This window comes from Macaca thibetana, chromosome 6 (genome assembly GCF_024542745.1).
Source record: "Macaca thibetana thibetana isolate TM-01 chromosome 6, ASM2454274v1, whole genome shotgun sequence".
Lineage (NCBI taxonomy): Eukaryota > Metazoa > Chordata > Mammalia > Primates > Cercopithecidae > Macaca > Macaca thibetana.
This window is the reverse complement of record NC_065583.1, coordinates 124124565-124142881: the sequence shown is the minus strand read 5'-3', so window position 1 is coordinate 124142881 and position 18317 is coordinate 124124565. Positions and strand designations below refer to the sequence as shown.

At 39.7% G+C, this 18317-nt stretch overlaps 1 protein-coding gene and 1 pseudogene across 2 annotated transcripts in view; one reads left to right on the top strand and one right to left on the bottom strand.

Annotated features, from left to right (window-relative positions):
* Nucleotides 1-804: 804 nt before the first annotated feature.
* Nucleotides 805-2024, bottom strand: LOC126956309 (heterogeneous nuclear ribonucleoprotein H-like; annotated as a pseudogene). Its single transcript, XR_007726298.1, has one exon. The product of XR_007726298.1 is annotated as a heterogeneous nuclear ribonucleoprotein H-like (transcript).
* A 98-nt stretch (nucleotides 2025-2122) lies between these two features.
* Nucleotides 2123-18317, top strand: part of IL31RA (interleukin 31 receptor A) — an 80118-nt gene continuing 63923 nt past the window's right edge. The window contains exons 1-3 of the mRNA XM_050793150.1: nucleotides 2123-2659; nucleotides 6402-6668; nucleotides 15476-15717. The gene's annotated coding sequence lies outside the window, so the exon portion shown is untranslated. The remainder of the gene's footprint in view (nucleotides 2660-6401; nucleotides 6669-15475; nucleotides 15718-18317) is intronic.

Below are 18317 nucleotides of genomic sequence, written 5' to 3'. Positions count from 1 at the left end.
AATCAAGGCCTCAGAATTTCATACAAACATCAAGACCAAAATCCTAAAGTATTGGTATTGCATCTCAAATTTTTCCCATTAATTAAAAAAAAAAAATCCTAAATTTACATGCCTTACAGGTTATTAAATAAAACTAGAATTAACAAAGATGCCAAAATGTTTCACTTTAATTGTAGACAGACACACACACACACACAAAACCACGTCTTTCAGCATGCATCTACACAGTGTACAATGTAGCAAAGGGCAACAGTGAACATAATTCAACTCCTTTTACCTCAATACACTTTCTGCTTAAGAACATCCTAGGCCGGGCGCGGTGGCTCACGCCTGTAATCCCAGCACTTTGGGAGGCCGAGACGGGCGGATCACGAGGTCAGGAGATCGAGACCATCCTGGCTAACACGGTGAAACCCCGTCTCTACTAAAAAAAAATACAAAAAACTAGCCGGGCGAGGTGGTGGGCACCTATAGTCCCAGCTACTGGGGAGGCTGAGGCAGGAGAATGGCGTGAACCCGGGGGGCGGAGCTTGCAGTGAACTGAGATCCGGCCACTGCACTCCAGCCTGGGTGACAGAGCGAGACTCCGTCTCAAAAAAAAAAAAAGAACATCCTATAATATAACTAACTTGAGCAAAGCTGGAACTTGTTTAACAGTTATAGTTTACTCAGCTTCACTGTTACATCCTAGATGAGTATTGTGTTAAAAAATACTGAGCCTTAAGTCTTCGTAACAATACTGATTTCCACTTAGAGAGTAAGCATAACTCATAAGCTTGTGTTGCAGAAACTGTTAAACTGAAGTTTTGGGTTTTTCTTTAAAAAAAATTGAGCAAGAGTCAGTGATCAATTATATTCCCCATCCACCACTCATAATGGACATGGTAGACATCCCTCCCATTCCATTCATGCCTATAGATGCACGGCTTCCATTACTGTAGTAGCTGCTGTTCATTGCTCCTTGGCTGCCTATGCAATGTCTGAGAAAATCACATAAGTTTTCCTGTAAAACTTGGTCATATCCACTCATGCTGCTGTGGCCACCACAGCCACCTCCATAACCACCTCTCAGCTGCTGGCTGGCTGGGCCACCATAACTGGACTGGATTGACAAGCCCATGCCCCCCATCATTTGGCTACCGTAAGCACTACTGCTGGCTCCTGCTGTAGAATTCAAGAAGGGTTCTACATCGCTGTGTTGCATATTTGCTTTGTCTTTTGACATAGCTGCCACAGCATCTTCATGAGTTGCAAACTCAACATCTGCTTCACCAGTTACTGTGCCATCAGGACTAGTTTCAATGTGTACCCTCACAGGATTGAACAGTGAAAAAAAATTACAAATGTCATTCTCAGTAGCTCTGTAAGGTAATCCACACATGTGTACACTGCGTCCTGTTGTGCTCTGGAAAGTAGAGCCACCATCCCCATATTTGTGATCAGACATTCCTGAAAAACAATAATTGAGGTCTTTTCCAAATCTATCTGACCCAAATCCATAGCCATAGCCATTATAATTATCATTGGCTCTATATCCTTCACTATAAGTAAGCACCATGCCTCATCCTCTCAAAGCCAGCTCCTCTGCCAATGCTGTTAAACCCTCTGCCAGACCCAGGTCTATCATGGGACCTGGCCTCTGCATGGCCATAAGCTTTTATGGTGGATTGTAGTGAGTTCTAACTTCAGTCCTGCTGCTCTTAAAGATTTCAATATACTTGTGCCCTGTTATTTCCTTGTGTTTCTTTAGAGAGCCTTTTCAGTTATTTCCTGTGAAGCAGACTGCACGAAGGCCTCCCCTGTACTCCTCCCCTGGAGTCCACCGGCAGTGTTAACCCATTTGGCACGATTTCCAACCTTGAGAAGAACTGAGCAATTTCTTCCTTGCTGCATTCAAAGGGAAGTCCTCTAAGCTGTACAAAGCCATCATTGGCTTTGTCAGGACTATTTGGACCAGTATGCTTCAACACCCAATCCATTTCAACGTTGTTTGACTTGAATGCTTCAACAAAACTGTGTCCCATAGTTTCTCTGTCTTTTTTTCAGGGCCAATTTGACTTCATCTTCTGATTCAAGTTCAACAAAAGCCTTGCCACCCAGCCTGCCTTCTCTGGTGTAGATGAAATGAATACCTTGAGCCTCATTTTGGATTTTGCAGTCAGAAAAAAAAAACAAAATGCTGCACTTAATCAGCTGAGCAAGACCAGGGCAGGCCATGGACCTTCACCATAAATCCCTCTCTACCTTCAGTGCACAACATCATTGTCTCTTACATGGTCTGGTGTCAAAACAGACCAGACACTCGACTTTGGCAGGGCTAAAAAGAAATGGCCCACTTCTTAATTATTTTAGTAGACTTTACTAATATCTATGCTCCTGAGATTATGGCTGTTGCATCTGTGTGGCGGAAATACTACATAATGGTGTGTACTACTGTTCATCTCTTTCCAACTCAGCAGTCACACTGGTAGACTGAAATTGGCCATAGTGGGAGTACTTACATCACAGAAATCAGCAAAGGCAACAAATTGGAACTTTTGAAAATTTTTCTGGAGAACCTGTTGTTAAACATTTACCAGCACACTACTGCCTGGAAGCCAAGAGAAGATAGAGTGTCAAGGGGAGAGGAATCAATTGTGTCAAATGCTGCTAAGATGAGGTTAGTAATATAAGATTTGGGAATTGAACACTGGATTAAGCTCCATGGATTTCACAGGGACTAAAAAAGACAAAATCACCACCTTTGTGGAACTTACATTCTGATGATTGACTTGGAAATTTAATAGCAAATAGAACAGAAAAGAAAAAAGTCCTGCCTTCATGGATTGGGATGTAGTAGGCATTTCGAAGGACCTGCTGTTCTTGGAGTAGGAAATTTCATTTTCTCCACCTTCTAGGCTTTGTATGTTCTCTGTGTTTAGACTGCCCTTTGCTGTCTTATTCCGCTGGTGTACATCTGTCTACTCATTTCTTTAGGATTCAGCTCAAATGTATATTCCTTTGAGTAGCTGTCTCTGAACTTTGTAGGCAAAATTAAATGCTTGCCCTGAACATTCCTGTGTTTTTCTTATGCCTGTATTTTTCTCACAGCTGTGATGATGGCCCGTTTCTACATCTTTCCTTGATGAGCCCACCGACTGATAGTGGCTGGGATCTTCATCTTCGTATCTCAGGGCCTGCCACCATCCTTGGCACATAGTTCATGCTATGTGTCTCTACATCTTTAGAGACTGAAGGAATCCATTAATTAATCTGGGATTAAGATATTGAGACCTGATCCAAGGCAGAGGGACCACAAGACCTACTCCATGGGGGGGATGTAAATGGTTTTCAGTAGAACTGTGCTTGTTTCTGTCTCTGGACCATTTGATACTCTCTCTTTATCATTCTCCTGATTTGAAGATCTAATCTGGAGCTTGAAACAATCAATGTGCTATATTATAAAATAAAACTTGCTTGTTTTTCTATTCAGAGACCTTTTATTGCTAAAATTTTCCACTTGCTACCTTTTCTTTCTCAATCATCAATTTACACTTGAATTTATTCATTTGTTAAGCAATTTCCATTTTATTTTCACCTCCTCATGGTTTCTTAAAACTAAGTTACTTCTTAGCATCATGGTTATATCAGGGATCATTTGGTTGCAAGGAACAAAAACATGTTCAAGCTACTTTAATAAGCAGCATTTTACTGCATTGATATAATAGGCAATGTCATGGGCATCCATAGGCAGGGACTTAATACAATAGGGTCTCATGTGTTCCACATGAGCACCCATACTGAACTGTCAGTCATCACATGGACTCTCACCCTTGCTTCTCTCTTTGCTTTTTTTCACTCTTCTCTTGGCCATCTTTCTTTTCTCGTATGTCTAAAACAGGGCTGCCAGAACCCATCACCTGATAGCTCCACTCAGCTGACTTTGTTTCACATTCCCAGGTGAGAGGATCCAGTGACTTAGCCAGGTCTATGGACCACATGTAACCTGGGATCCTATCTTGATGAAAGGGTGTATTCTTCATTTCCTAGGGATGTTGTAGCAAATTACCACAAACTTGGTGGCTAAAAACAACAGAAATTTATTCTCTCACAGTTCTGGAGAACAAAAGTCCAAAATCAAGATGTCAGCAGGGTTCTTTCTGGAGTCTCTGAGGGAGAATCTGTTCCATGTTTTTCTTTATAAAAAAATTTTTTTAAAAGAGATGGTCTTGCTATGTTGCCCAAGCTGGTGTTGAACTCCTGGCCTCAAGCAATCCTCCCACATCAGCCTCCTAAAATGCTGGGATTACAGGTATGAGGCACTGCCCCTGACCTTATTTCATGCCTCTCCTTCTCCTAGCTTGTGGTGGCTCCAGCAGTCCTTGGTGCTTCTTGATTTGTAGACACAACATGCCAATCTCTACTTAGTCATGTGGCTTTTTCCTTGTGCCTTTCTGTGTCTGTCTCTTCTGTTTCTTACAAGGACACTGGTTATTAGATTAAGGGCCACACTAATCCAGAATGATCACATTTCAAGATCTTAATTACCTTAATTATATCAGCAAAGACTCAATTCCAAGTAAGGTCATATTAGGGTACCAGGTAGACATATCTTCTGTGGGCCACTGTTGGACCCACTGTGGGAGGTGTATGGGACTATATGCGAGGTATAGTCAAAGGCTACCAGCATGGCTTTGAGGCCCCATTGCAGGTGCCAGTAAATGCCTAGTTGTTCCACACCTCTACCAGGAATACTTGTCACTTTATCATTTTGAACATTTACTTTCAATTAACATAGTCTGCTGAAATGTCCCTTTCTCTAAGTAACTTTCAGGGACTCACATCACTTAGGGTGGAATTAATGACTTCCCTTTCCCATTTCCCATAGCATTTTATACACACCTCTGACAGCACTTGCCATTTTCATTTATAGCACTTTGTTTACATGTCCTTTTTCCCACTTAAGTTGTGGACTTTTCCTAGGTGGGGCCTGTTCCTTACTCAGTTTTGCTTCCACGGTGTCAAGCACAGGATCCAACTTTGAGTTATGTTTGTGGAATTGCATTGAAAGTCTGGGCTTCGTGGATTGAATCTCTCCCCTTCCAGCCTTAGTGTTACTTGATTCAATTGTGTTAATTGTCCATTCCAGCCAGATTCGTCTGCGATTGTACCCTGTTGTGTTCTCTGTTACATGCTCAGCTCTGCCCCACCTTGCTGCTGCCACAACCTATGTTAGCCCTCATCAGCATGTTTCTGCAGCCCAGCTTCTTTAGGCCCTGCATTCTCAAGTTGTCCCCACCACCCGTTCTGTTCAGGTTAATCTTCCCTTTTGCATGCATGTGCCCACACATGGGGATCCACTTTACATGTTTATCTTAGCCATGGTTGGTGCAGTTAGGATTCCCAAATTACATTATCAGTACCAAATTAGATTTGAAAAAGGAGAGGGAGCATTTATTTCTATAGCAATCTTATCACAGTGTTTCCTGTGGTCCCAGAAATCATGGTGGAAAGAAAATTGGGATTTCAGAAAACATTGCTTGATTCTGCAGGAAGTGAACAACGTTTTCTAATGATTTCCAGAAAGAGAAACATGTCATATTTTTCTGGAGTGCTTTAGAAGGAAGTAGTGCAGTCAGTGGTGGGAAATATGTCCTCCACTCCCTGTTAAGTTCTCTGTGGCAGATCTTACATATTGCCGGTGAGTTCCTGCTCTTATTTACAGAATGAAGATAATGATATTCTGCAGCTATGAATTTTGAGTTCAACTATGTAGTTGCTGATCTTCTGCCTATTGGGTTGGTCCACTTCCAATAGAGGGATGTCAATATCTTCACCTGTCATAGTGAATTCTTCTATTTTCCATTGTAGTTCTGTCAGTTTTTGCCTCATGTATTTTGATGCTCTGTTGTTAGATGCATACAAATTAAGGACTGTTATGTCTTCTTGGAGAACTGGCCCCTTTACCATTATATAATGTCCCTCTTTATCCCTGATAACTTTTCTTGCTCTGGAGTCTGCTTTTTCTGAAATTAAGGCAGCTATTTCAACTTTCTTTTGATTAGTGTTAGCATGATATCTCTTTCTCTATCCATTTATATTTAATCTATATGTGTCTTTATATTTAAAGCGGGTTTCTTTTATTTCCTTTTGTTTGTGTGTGTGAAATGCAGTCTTCCTTCTGCAGCTTTCTTTATTGAAGTGTTTGGTATATATTTGGTGCAAGCATGGCCATTGCTAATTCATGATTTTTTTTTTTTTGCTTTATTTATTTGTAATTTCAACTTTTAGTTTAGAATCATGGGGTACATGTGCAAGTTTGTTACATGGTATATTGTGTGATGCTGAGGAGCCAGAGGGGGAAATAAACCACCTTTCCTATAAAGGCATAAATAAAATAATTACATCCAATGTCTCCTCAGAAATCATATACGGAGGAAGAAAGTAGAATGAAATATTTAACGTGTTAAGAGAAAAACAACCCCACCAACCTAGAATTGTTTATCCTATGAAATTATCCTTCAAAGTGAAGGAGGAATAAAAACTCAAATAAAAATTGAGATAATTTGTTGCCGGTAGACCTGCCTTGCAAGAAACGTTAAAAGTTCTTCCAAGAGAGATAAATAATATGAGTCAGAAACTCAGATCTACATAAGGAAAAGAAGAGATCACAGAAGAAATAAGTGAAGGTAAAAGAAACACTTCTATTTTTCTTATTGTGACTTGACCTAACAGATAGCAGTTTGTTTAAAGTAATAATAATTATAACAATGTATCTGATTAATATTGTTTATGTGTAAGTGAAAAACAGTAGTTTTATTTTTCATTTTCTACAGTTTTAATGATATACCTAGGTGTAGTTTTTCTGGAATTTATCCCACTTGGTGTTCTCTGAGTTTATTGGATCCTTGGTTTGTTGTCTGATGTTAATTTGGGAAAATCTCTGTTTTTACTGCTTTAAATATTGTTTCTGTTCTTTTTTCTTTCTTCCCTTTCTGGTATTCCCATTATGAGTCTGTTACACCTTTTGCAGTTGTCCTGCAATTCTTAGACACTGTTGTTTGTTTATTTTTAGTTTTTTTCTCTTTGCTTTTCCACTTTGCAAGTTTCCATTGTCACATCCTCAAACTCAGAAATTATTTCTTCAGCTATGTCCAGTCTACCTATGACCCTAATAAAGGCAGTCTTCATTTTTGTTATAGTGTTTTTAACCTCTAGCATCTCTTTTTTATGCTTACTTAGAATTTCCACTCTGTGCTTATGATATCCATCTGTTCTTGCAAATTGTCTACTTTTTCCACTCACCCTTAGCATATTAATCATAGTTATTTTATATTTATAGTCTGATAATTCCAACATCCCTACCATATCAGGGTCTGTTTGTGATTCTTGCTTTGTCTCTTTAAACTGTGTTTTTTACCTTTTAGTATGCCTTATAACATTTTGTTGAAAGGTGAACATGATGTACTAGGTAAAAGGAACTGGGGTAAACAGACCTTTAGTGAGGTAATGGTAAGATGTGAAGGGAGAGGAAGTATTTGACAGCCCTATGATTAGGTCTCAGTCTTTTAGTGAGCCTGTGCCTCTGGACTGTGAACTTCACAAATGATCCTCAGTTTTTCTTTTTTTCTCTACTGCCTTAGGTGGTACAGGATGGCAAGAGGGGGCTATAGTGGAGTATTTTCTTTCCCATTAGGTTAGCCTCTTGTAAAATAGTTTCTCTTGAGGGCAGGTAATATGGTTTGGCTGCGTCCCCACCCAAAATCTCATCTTGAATTGTGATCCCTGTAATCCCCACGTGTCAAGGGCAGGGCCAGGTGGAGGTAATTGGAACACGGGGGCTATTTCCCTCATGCTGTTCTCATGATAATGAGTGAGTCCATCCTGTTGCCCTGTGAAGAAGGTGCCTACTTCTCCTTTGCCTTCTGCCATGATTGTAAGTTTCCTGAGCCCTCCTGAGCCATGTGGAATTTATAAAGGAAACCTCTTTCCATTATAAATTACCCAGTCTTGGGTATTTCTTCATAGCAGTGTGAGAACGGACTAATACAGCAGGCCTTGTTAAGAAGAACAAAATGTTCTAGTGTATTTCACAATGTTTACTCCCCTCTGTCCCTCTGCTACCTGCTATTTTTCTCTAATCTTTGCTATGAGAACTTGGTGGTTCTCATACGAGCTCCTGGAAGTAAAACTCACAAAGTGTGAGGGCCTCTTTACGACTTGGCCTCCCTGGAGTTTTTGACTCTTATACTTTTCCACACTGAACCTTGAGTGATTTAACAATGATAGTTCAGGTTTTCCTACCCTGGTACTGGTTCCTGTGGAAATGGGTTTGTGTTCTGGTGAGCTGTGATTCTCTGTATATCCACCTGTCTGTCTCTCCAATTTTGGGGACAGTGGTTTTTCTAGTGACCTCACTTCTCTGATGGATCTAAGAAGAATTGTTGATTTTCAGTTTAACTTTTTACTTGTTGTTAGGACAGAGTTACGCTGTTTAAGCTCCTTACATGGGGAACCAGAACCTGGAAGTCCCAGCTGTAAATATTGAAGGCATAATGATTTCTTAACTTTTTTATTCTGATTCCTATTGTTTGGTTCTCTGCCTCTCCAAAATAGGAATTGACCCCATAGTATTTCTGTACATTTTAACTGGGAACGTTAAGACCTGGATAAATTCTAATCTTGGCTCTGCTGCTAATGATTTACCTTGGGCAAATCAGAGACTGAGTTTTCTCATCTATAAAAGTGAAGGGTGCAGACTCATTTCTAAGTCTCCTTCTAGCTTTAAAATTCTGAGGTGGGTGGATCACGAGGTCAGGAGTTCAAGACCAGCCTGGCCAACATGTCTCTAGTAGAAACTCCGTCTCTACTAAAAATACAAAAATTAACCAGGTGTGGTGTCATGCGCCTGTAATCCCAGATACTTGGGAGGCTGAAATAGGAGAATTGCTTGAACCTAGGCAGAGTTCAGTGAGCCGAGATCATGCCGCTGCACTCCACCCTGGGTGACAGAGCAAGACTCCATCTTGGAAAAAAAAATCTATATTTATGATGTTACAAAATATTCTCTGATTTTGAATACTAGTACCAGTACTCTGGGTAACCTGTGTGCTCAAGCAGGTGACCTATTATACTTTCTGGAATTTAAAAATAAACTTTTTATTTTGGAATAAACTTAGATTTATAGAAAAGTTGTTGGCTGGACATGCTGGCTCACACCTGTAATCCCAGCACTTTGGGAGGCTGAGGCAGGTGGATCACGAGGTCAGGAGTTTGAGACCAGCCTGGCCAACATAGTGAAATCCCATCTCTACTAAAAATACAGAAATTAGCTGGGCATGGTGGTGTGCACCTGTAATCCCAGCTACTTGGGAGGCTGAGGCAGGAGAATCACTTGAACCTGGGAGGCAGAGGTTGTGGGGAGCCGAGATCGCGCCACTGCATTCCAGACTAAGTGACAGAAACAACAACAACAACAACAAAGAAAAGTTGCAAAGATAGGGCTGGGCGCAGTGGCTCACACCTGTAATCCCAGCACTTTTGGAGGCCAAAAGGTGGGTGGATTACTTGGAGACCAGCCTGGCCACCATGGTGAAACCTTGTCTCTACTAAAAATACAAAAATTAGCCGCGCATGGTGGTGCATGCCTGTAATCCCAGCTACTCTGGAGGCTGAGACAGGAGAATCGCTTGAACCCAGGAGGCGGAAGTTGCAGTGAGCCAAGATCGCACCACTACACTCCAGCCTGGGTGACAGAGCGAGACTCTGACCCCCTACCCCACCAAAAAAAAAAGTTGCAAAGATAATACAGAGAGTTCCTGAATACCCCTTACTGTTTTCCCCATGGCAACATTTTATATTATTATGGTACATTTGTCAAAACTAAAAAGCAGATCATGAATGGTACATTACTATTAGCCAAACTCTAGACTTATATTTGGATTTCACCAGTTTTTCCACTAATGTCCTTTTTCTGTTCCAGGATCCAATGCAAGCTATCATATTACACTGAGTCATCATATCTTCCCAGTCTCCTCTGGTCTGTGACAGTTTCTCGGTCTTTCCTTGGTTTTCATGACCTTGACGGTTTTGAAGAGTGTTGACTAGATATCCTGTAAAATGTCCTCAAACTTGGGTTTTTCTGATGTTTTCTTCATTGCGAGACTGGGCTTGTGGGTTTTTGGAAAGAAACCACAAAGATGAAATACCTTTCTTGTCACATCATATCAGGGGTTGGTTATATCTATATAACATCACTGGTGATACTAACTTTCATTAATTGGTTAAGGTGGTGTTTGCCAGGTTTCTCCACTGTAAAATACTATTTTTGTCTTTCCCAACTCTGTTCTTTGGAAGTGAGTCATTAAGTCTAGCATACCCTGAAGGTGGGAGAAGAGAGGGAGTTAAGCTTCATTCACTTCTTAAAGAGAGCAGCATCTACAGATCACTTAGAATGTGTCTGTAAGGAAAATTAGTCTCTTCTTCCACATTTATTTATTCAATCATTTATTAATATTAATATGAAGTAATGTATATTTATTTTATACTTTGGATTATAATCCAGTATACATTGTTTACTTTTTTGCTTAAATTGTTCTGGCTTTGACTGTAAGTTCTTTCAGATTGGTTCCTGTGTCCCTTTGATATGCTCTATCCTTTTGCTTTTTCAACATTTCCTTACTTTCTGGTACTACAAAGATACTCCAGGTACATTCTGTATTTTCCTTTTTCAAGTCCTCAAATCAACCATTTCTCCAAAAAGCTCTGGGTTTTAAAACAAATGACAATTTATCTGTTTTGGTATTTATAAGCATTGTCATGGTGACCATCCTTGATGATATATCTCTGGAAAACTCCATGATTATGTCTTTTAGATAAATGTCTAAAAGTGGAATTCCTGGATCAAAGGCATCTAAAATGCTTTTACTATGTTTTCCACTAACAAGGCATGAGATGGGGGGCTGCCTCAGGGGCTGCACCTCAAAGCCCACTTCAAATGGGAAACACTATCCATCCATCAACCAATTTATCTGTCTTAGAACTCTCTTTCTATGACTTTCTTATTTTCAAAACAAACAAGGAATAAAGAAAGAACAAAATGAAACGAACAAAAGACCTCATCTAGACTCTCTCACCACACAACAAATCACAACATTGCTCCTCATGGGAGGAAATGGTTGAGGTGTCAGACTGAGAATGACATCTGTTTCCCTTCATGGGGAGAGCACTTGTTAATTCACCTATTAATTCACTTTTAAAATATAATTTTACATTTTATCAAAGTAATACGTGTACATAGTTTAAACATTCAAGTGGCACTCCAAGACTTAAAATGAGTAACAGCAATACAGTGCTACATCCCTTCCCATTGCTAAACTTTCTTCACAGAAAAAATCACTTTCAATTCTTTTAGCTTTTTTTTTTTTTCTGGGGTTTATTTCCATATCTATAAAGAACATGCTTATACTGCAATTTTAAAATTTTTTCAATTTTAGACATTATCTATTGACTTCTTACTTACTATGGAAGATAAAGACTGAAGTCTCTTACCAATCCTATACACAAACACACATACATGTGCATCCTTTCCTAACCCCATCCTTTCAATATAGTTATAACTTTTGTTAAATCCATTAATGTTTTCGTTGTTGTGATTCTGTAGTTATTCATAGCTGAGCCACATATTGGACTTTAAATATATTTTCTTATATAACATTGTCTTTTTCCTGGAATTAATAATTATGCCATTGTTTGGTTTCCTTAATTTACTAAGCCTATTACTCATCCTTCTCCAAACTTTCCAAGAGCGCTGCAAAACTTTTCAAGTTTCAAGTTCCAACATCTGTCACATCCATTGGGTCCTCTCCATGTATTTTCTCATTGGAAATATCCCTCCTTGAGCCTGGCGCCTGCCCCTCACTTGGGCTAGTTGCTCTCCAAGCCTGCTGCATTCTTGTCATCTTGGGATCTCCCTTGGCCACCATTCTTGGAGTTCTCTCTCTTATATTTGAAATTTCCTGTTTTCGGGAGCCCATTTTTCCTTTTTGTTTTGGCTTATGCTCTTGTTTTGGTAGTCACTTTTTTCACTAACATCTCAAAAACATGGGAGATAAACATGTTGGAAAATGCAAAGTTCCAAGAACTTTATTTTACCTTTCTTTCTGACGGATTATTTTGATGGGTAGAGCATCCTAGGTGATAAATAATTTTCCATTAGAGTTATAAAGGAATTGATCCATTGCTTTCTAGCTTCTGATTTTGTTATTAAGTCTAAAGCCATTCTCATCCTTGATCCTTTATATATGACTTACTTTTTTTCCTATCTGGAAACATTTTTTTCTGTTTATTCTTGATATTCTGAAACTTCACTGTTTTGTACTTCAGTGTAGATTTATTTTCATTTATTATGCTGTTTACAGTGGGCCCTTTCAATGTGGAAACAAATGCTCCTCAATTCTTGGGAATTTTATTGTATCACTTCTTTCATTATTTCTCCCCCTCCGTTCCTCTGTTCTGTGTTTCTGGACTGCTAGTAGTCAGATGTTGGCTATTCTTCATCTCTTCGTCTTTTCTTCTATCTTCTGGAAGATTTCCTCAACTTTATTTTCTAGCCTTTAGACTTCAGCTCTCATATTTTGAATCTCCAAGAGTTCTTGTTCTCTAATTAGGCCTTTATCATAGTATCCTATTTATATTTTGTGGATACAACATTTTTTCTTATTTTCTATGAAGGTTTAAGTAATAGTTTCTTTTAAAAAAATATTCTGCTTTCTGCATTGCCTTTCTTTCAGGTTTTTTCCCCCCATCTGCTGTTGGGATGGGAGAAATTTAATGAATTTGGCTTTGTGGGGTTAGGATTAGGTAGTCTGTTTCTTTATCAGATTTTCAACCAATCTTATGATTTTTGTTTCAGAGGTACAGTCAATTCTCATTATTCCTGGCAATTATGTTCAATAAAGTCGCCACAAACACTGAATTTGAAAATACTGCCCGGCGTGGTGGTTCACGCCTGTAATCCCAGCACTTTGGGAGGCCGAGGTGGGTGGATCACCTGAGGTCAGGAGTTCAAGACCAGCCTGACCAACATGGAGAAACCCCATCTCTACTAAAAATACAAAATCAGCCGGGCGTGGTGGTGCATGCCTCTAATCCCAGCTACTAGGGAGGCTGACCTGAGGCAGGAGAATCACTTGAACCCAGGAGGTGGAGGTTGCGGTGAGCCGAGATGGTACCACTGCACTCCAGCCTAAGCAACAAGAGCAAAACTCCATCTCAGGAAAAAAAAAAAAAAGAAAGAAAGAAAGAAAATACTGAATTATTCTCTGTAGGGGAAATATAGAGTTAGGTGCCTGTGAGCCTCTGGTCACAACATTTTTGTCAACTAATCAATACATAACCTTGTTTTGTGTGTGTTTCTGTTTAAAGACACCTTAATTAATATACATTGTTGATTCATCAACATTGAACTCATGGCCAATAACAGTACTATGCCTCATGCCTGAATAGACCTTATTTAACATGTATTTTCTCCATGAGGTACAGCCTTCTTGTGCTTAGGAACACCAGACAGCACTCCAGCACTCTGCTTGGGGGGCATTTGAAACAGCAAAGTCACTTATAAGAGGCAAAAAATTGCAAAAAAAAAAAAAAATAACCAGCATGGCACTAAATAGACCATGAAAAGACTTGTGCATGCAGTATGAAAATTGAGACAGGAAGGCAGAGCGTCAGCTTGTTCCACCTCAGCTAGGAATGTGCATCAGGCAACTCAAGTTTTTCACCACGGCATGTGTCTGTGAATGACCGCAAAACATTGTGAGTATTGATTTGGGAGTTACAAATAATTCCTAGCAAGTAAGTGAATTCACAAATAAGGAAGTTGTGAGTAATGAGGTTTGATTGTACCTACCTAGTGTTTCCAATTCCTGAGCCATATGAGATTCCGTGGCAAAATTATGTTTGCTTCTTGTTGGCAACCTTATTAGGCATTTTTAGGTTTCTGCTTTCTCATCTTTACCAGTTCAGTTATGGCTTGATTCATTTCTCATTTTCCAAAGATTTGTTGACATCTCTTATTTGCTGTTGTCTCTTCCCATTTGTTTTGTCTTGCGGTTCTATATCTTTACTATATTTTTTGTGGAGTTTCCTGAGAGAGTGGAGACAAATGTATATGCTCAATTGGTCATGTCTTAACCAGAATTCTATTTAATACACAACACCTTTAGTGAAGTGTTATGCATGTAATAGGTGTTTACTAGGTATTGGTTGAATAAATTAAAGAAATGCTTGCTATTTTTATGCTAGCATTTAGCTTTTCTATAGAGTATGTTATAATAGAATTTTATTTTATTTATTTATTTTTTGAGATAGAGTTTCGCTCTTGTTGCCCAGGTTGAAGTACAATGGCGTGATCTTGGCTCACTGCAACCTCTGCCTCCTGGGTTCAAGCGGTTCTCCTGCCTCAGCCTCCCAAGTAGCTGGGATTACAGGTGCCTTACACCATACCCAGCTAATTTTTTTGTATTTTTAGTAGAGATGGGGTTTTGCTATGTTGGCCAGGCTGGTCTCGAAGTCTTGACATCAGGTGATCCACCTGCCTCAGCCTCCTAAAGTGCTGGGATTACAGGCGTGAGCCACCACGCCTGGCCAGAATTTTAAATATCTCATAATTATAATCTGCTAAGTAAAAGACTAGCTCTCTTTCTCCCCCTTGTTCCTCCTGCTTAGTGAAACATTGCCTAAGGAAGATGCGGGATGGGTTAAGAATTAAAATGTGGGGCTGGAAACCATAGCTTGTTTTAAAGCTTAGTTTTCTTTCCTTTTGCATCATAATCTCTTCCCTAGTCTATTTATTTCTTTGTGGTTTTGTCAGTCTGTTACAAAAGGTTGCAAAATTGTGGTACTAGAAGGGATCCTAGAAATAATCTAATTTAAACCTTTGATTGCTAGGAAACTGAGAGTCAGGCTACCTTGGTTCAAGTCCTGGCTCCACCACCCATGTAGGACAAGTGGCTTATTGTTTTGACCTCAGTTTCCTTGCCTGTGAAGTGGGAATAAAAATACTCCTGATGTTATAGGATTGTTGTGAAGATTAAAAGAGATAATTAATGTGAAGTTGTTAGTACTATGCCTGACACACAGTAATTATTAATTATTAATTATGATGATTATTAGTGGTTAAGCTCGAGCTCCTGTTTCTCAGTTCAGTGTTTTTCCTTTATATATAAATAAGAATTTGTAAGCCTCTTTTTTGAATCAGCTACCATTATTTTCTTTCCTTCATCTCCTTCATTGTCTAAAGACAGTTATATGATTGCATATTTCTCATTTCAAGCTAAAGATGCTCTCAATGTTTCAGCTATTACCACATTTGTAAGGACTTCCTGAAGAGAAAATTTAAAAGTTACTCACTTCTTTTAGCTATTTCTGGTCTTTCAGATGATACTTTTTTTTTTTCTGTAAAGTTGAGTGTTTTTGTTTTTGCTTTTGTTTTTAGTTAACAATAATGCAATCCATTTCCCAGCATAAGTGGGTAAGTGCCACTCTGACTTGGGCTGGGCTTAAAAGCACAAGAAGAGCTCCCAGACAGAGTGGAAACACTCCCAAATCTTAGTGTGGATAAATTAAAGTCCAGATTGTTCTTCCTGTCCTGACTCGTGCTGTGGGAGTTGGAGTTGCCTTTGATGCAGATCCTTTAAGCCAGCAGAACATCTGTGGAACATCCCCTGGTATGTGAAGGTGAGTGCCAAAGCATTCAGAGAGTGATCATTTAAATCATCTTTTTCTACTCTGTATAAGTCTTTTTCTGTTTTCTTCAGTGAAATTATGGGTCGGACCCATCACATGAACTCCTTGAACTGGTTGTTGATAGTTAAGGGAATCTAATCTTTTGGCAGGCATATCTATTTTAAAATGCTGAGATCAGAATGGAGAATCATGAGTGTTGGAGGTGAAGGATTGGGGAATATCTGAAATAATGGATTTATCTTTCAGGAAACTCTAGGCTAGAGAAAATTAGACCTAGAGGATTCAGAGGAAAACCCTTGCGTGTACTGGTATTTCATGGCAGGAGAGCTGAGAGAGAGTAAATCACTAATAGCTACCACATGATTTTAGTGGAACGAGTTCAGGTTTGGAATCAGACAGTCGTGAGTTTGAATCTCATTTATGCTGCTTACAAACTATTATTTTTGGACCATTTACATGATATCTCTTGGCCTCCGATTCTATATCCGTAATCTAGAGATGAGTAATACAAAGCCTACAGGGATTTTTAGAAGTACAGGATGTAATTTGTATAGTGTAATTAGCACTTTACAGGCTCTCACTGTTCCATCATGATAGTGCTTTTGCCAGTCTCACTGCTGGCTGTCTCAGAATGTTCTTTAAATGAAGGCAGCCCACAACCCAAATGGGTTTATAGACTTTGAACCTGGAGGTAGTCATCTGACAGCTCATAATCTCATCTTGGGCAATGTATATATAATCAATATCCTCATCCAAAAAGTAAGGATGTCATTATTTTATTAGGCTGAAATTGCCAATATTTAACTGTTTTTGACTTAATAAAAATAGCAATTTCATTTGGTTTAACCTAAAACATAATATAGAAATAAAATTTAAAATATGCAGGCCGGGTGCAGTGGCTCACACCTGTAATCCCAACACTTTGGGAGGCCAAGGCAGGTGGATCACCTGAGGTCAGAAATTTGAGACCAGCCTGGACAACATGGCAAAACTCTGTCTCTACTAAAAATACAAAAATTACCTGGGCGTGTTGGCGGGTGCCTGTAGTCCCAGCTACTCAGGAGGCTGAGGCAGGAGAATTGCTTGAACCCGGGAGGCAGAGGTTTCAGTGAGCCGAGATTGCACCACTGCACTCCAGTCTGGGTGACAGAGTGAGACTCTGTCTCCAGAAAAATAAATAAATAAATAAATAAAATATAAAATATGCAACTATAAATAGAAAATATAAAAATATGTCTCATTTACCTGAAGGGTGACAAGAATATAAGGAGATAATATACATGAAAGTGCTTGTAAATCTAAGGCCATTATTATTGTGACTATTATATTATCATTACTGCAAGCTCCAAATAAATATTTAAAAGAGACTGAGAACAGGGTACCCTTCTACTTGATCAGTGAAAGTAAAACTATAAACCAAGTCCTGTGGGTCTCGAGGAATTCTGAGGCACTGAGGGAGGCTGGGCAGCTCATCGCTTGGCTATCTCCCTCTCAGTGTTATGAGTCTACAGGTGCTTGAACTTATGGCCATAGTGCTGGCCCTAGAAGTTACTCCCTCTTCTTTTCCATTTTTTATTTTTTTATTTGAGACAGAGTCTCCCTCTGCTGCCCAGGCTGGAGTGCAGTGGTATGATCATAGCTCATTGCAGCTTCAAACTCCTGGGCTCAAGTGATTGTCCCACCTCAACCTCCCGAGTAGCTTGGACTACAGGTGCACCATGACGCTCAGATAATTAAAAAAAAAATGTTTTTAGAGACAGAGTCTTGCTATGTTGCCCAGACTAGTCTTGAACTCCTGGGTTGCCATTCTTTAAAAACCCAGTTCTGTACTGCAGGAGATAGTGTTTGGCACAAAATGCGAATCAACAAATAATAGTTGAGTGAACATATGGATGAATGAACCAAAGGAAGGCAAGCCCTAGGAAAATCGCGTAGTGGTACATTCTTGTACAAGTGAAATGAGATGAAGCTCAGCATCCAGGACACAGCCTTGAATGGGAACTGAATGGCCAAAGAGCACCCTGTGAGGTATCCATTTGATGAGGGATTGCAAGGGAGTAAAACAGCCACATTCTATTTCCTTTTCTTTGGTCCTGTGAGGCAGGATGTGGGGAGGCAGGGATAATTTAACATGCTGAAATGTGTAGCGTTTCCCAGCAGAGGCAGTAGCTCCCGTCTTTGCTTTCTTCTCGTGGTGTTCCCAGCCACTGCTGGTAACCAGTAATAAGTGGTTGGATTTGTTTGCAGTCATTTGTCTCCAAACAGTAGCTGCTACTAGGTTTATATCTTTTTTGTTGTTGTTTTGTATTGTTTGTTTGTTTGTTTGTTTTCAGATAGAGTCTTGGTCTGTAACCCAGGCTGGAGTGCAGTGGCACAACCTTGGCTCACTGCAACCTCTGCCTCCTGAGTTCAAGCAGTTCTCCTGCTGTAGCCTCCTGAGTAGCTGGGATTACAAGTGTGGGTTACCTTGCTCAGCTAATTTTTGTATTTTTCATTCGGATGGGGTTTTGCCATACTGGCCAGGCTGATCTCAAACTCCTGACATCAAGTGATCTGCCTGCCTTGGCCTCCCAAAGTGCTGGGATTACAGG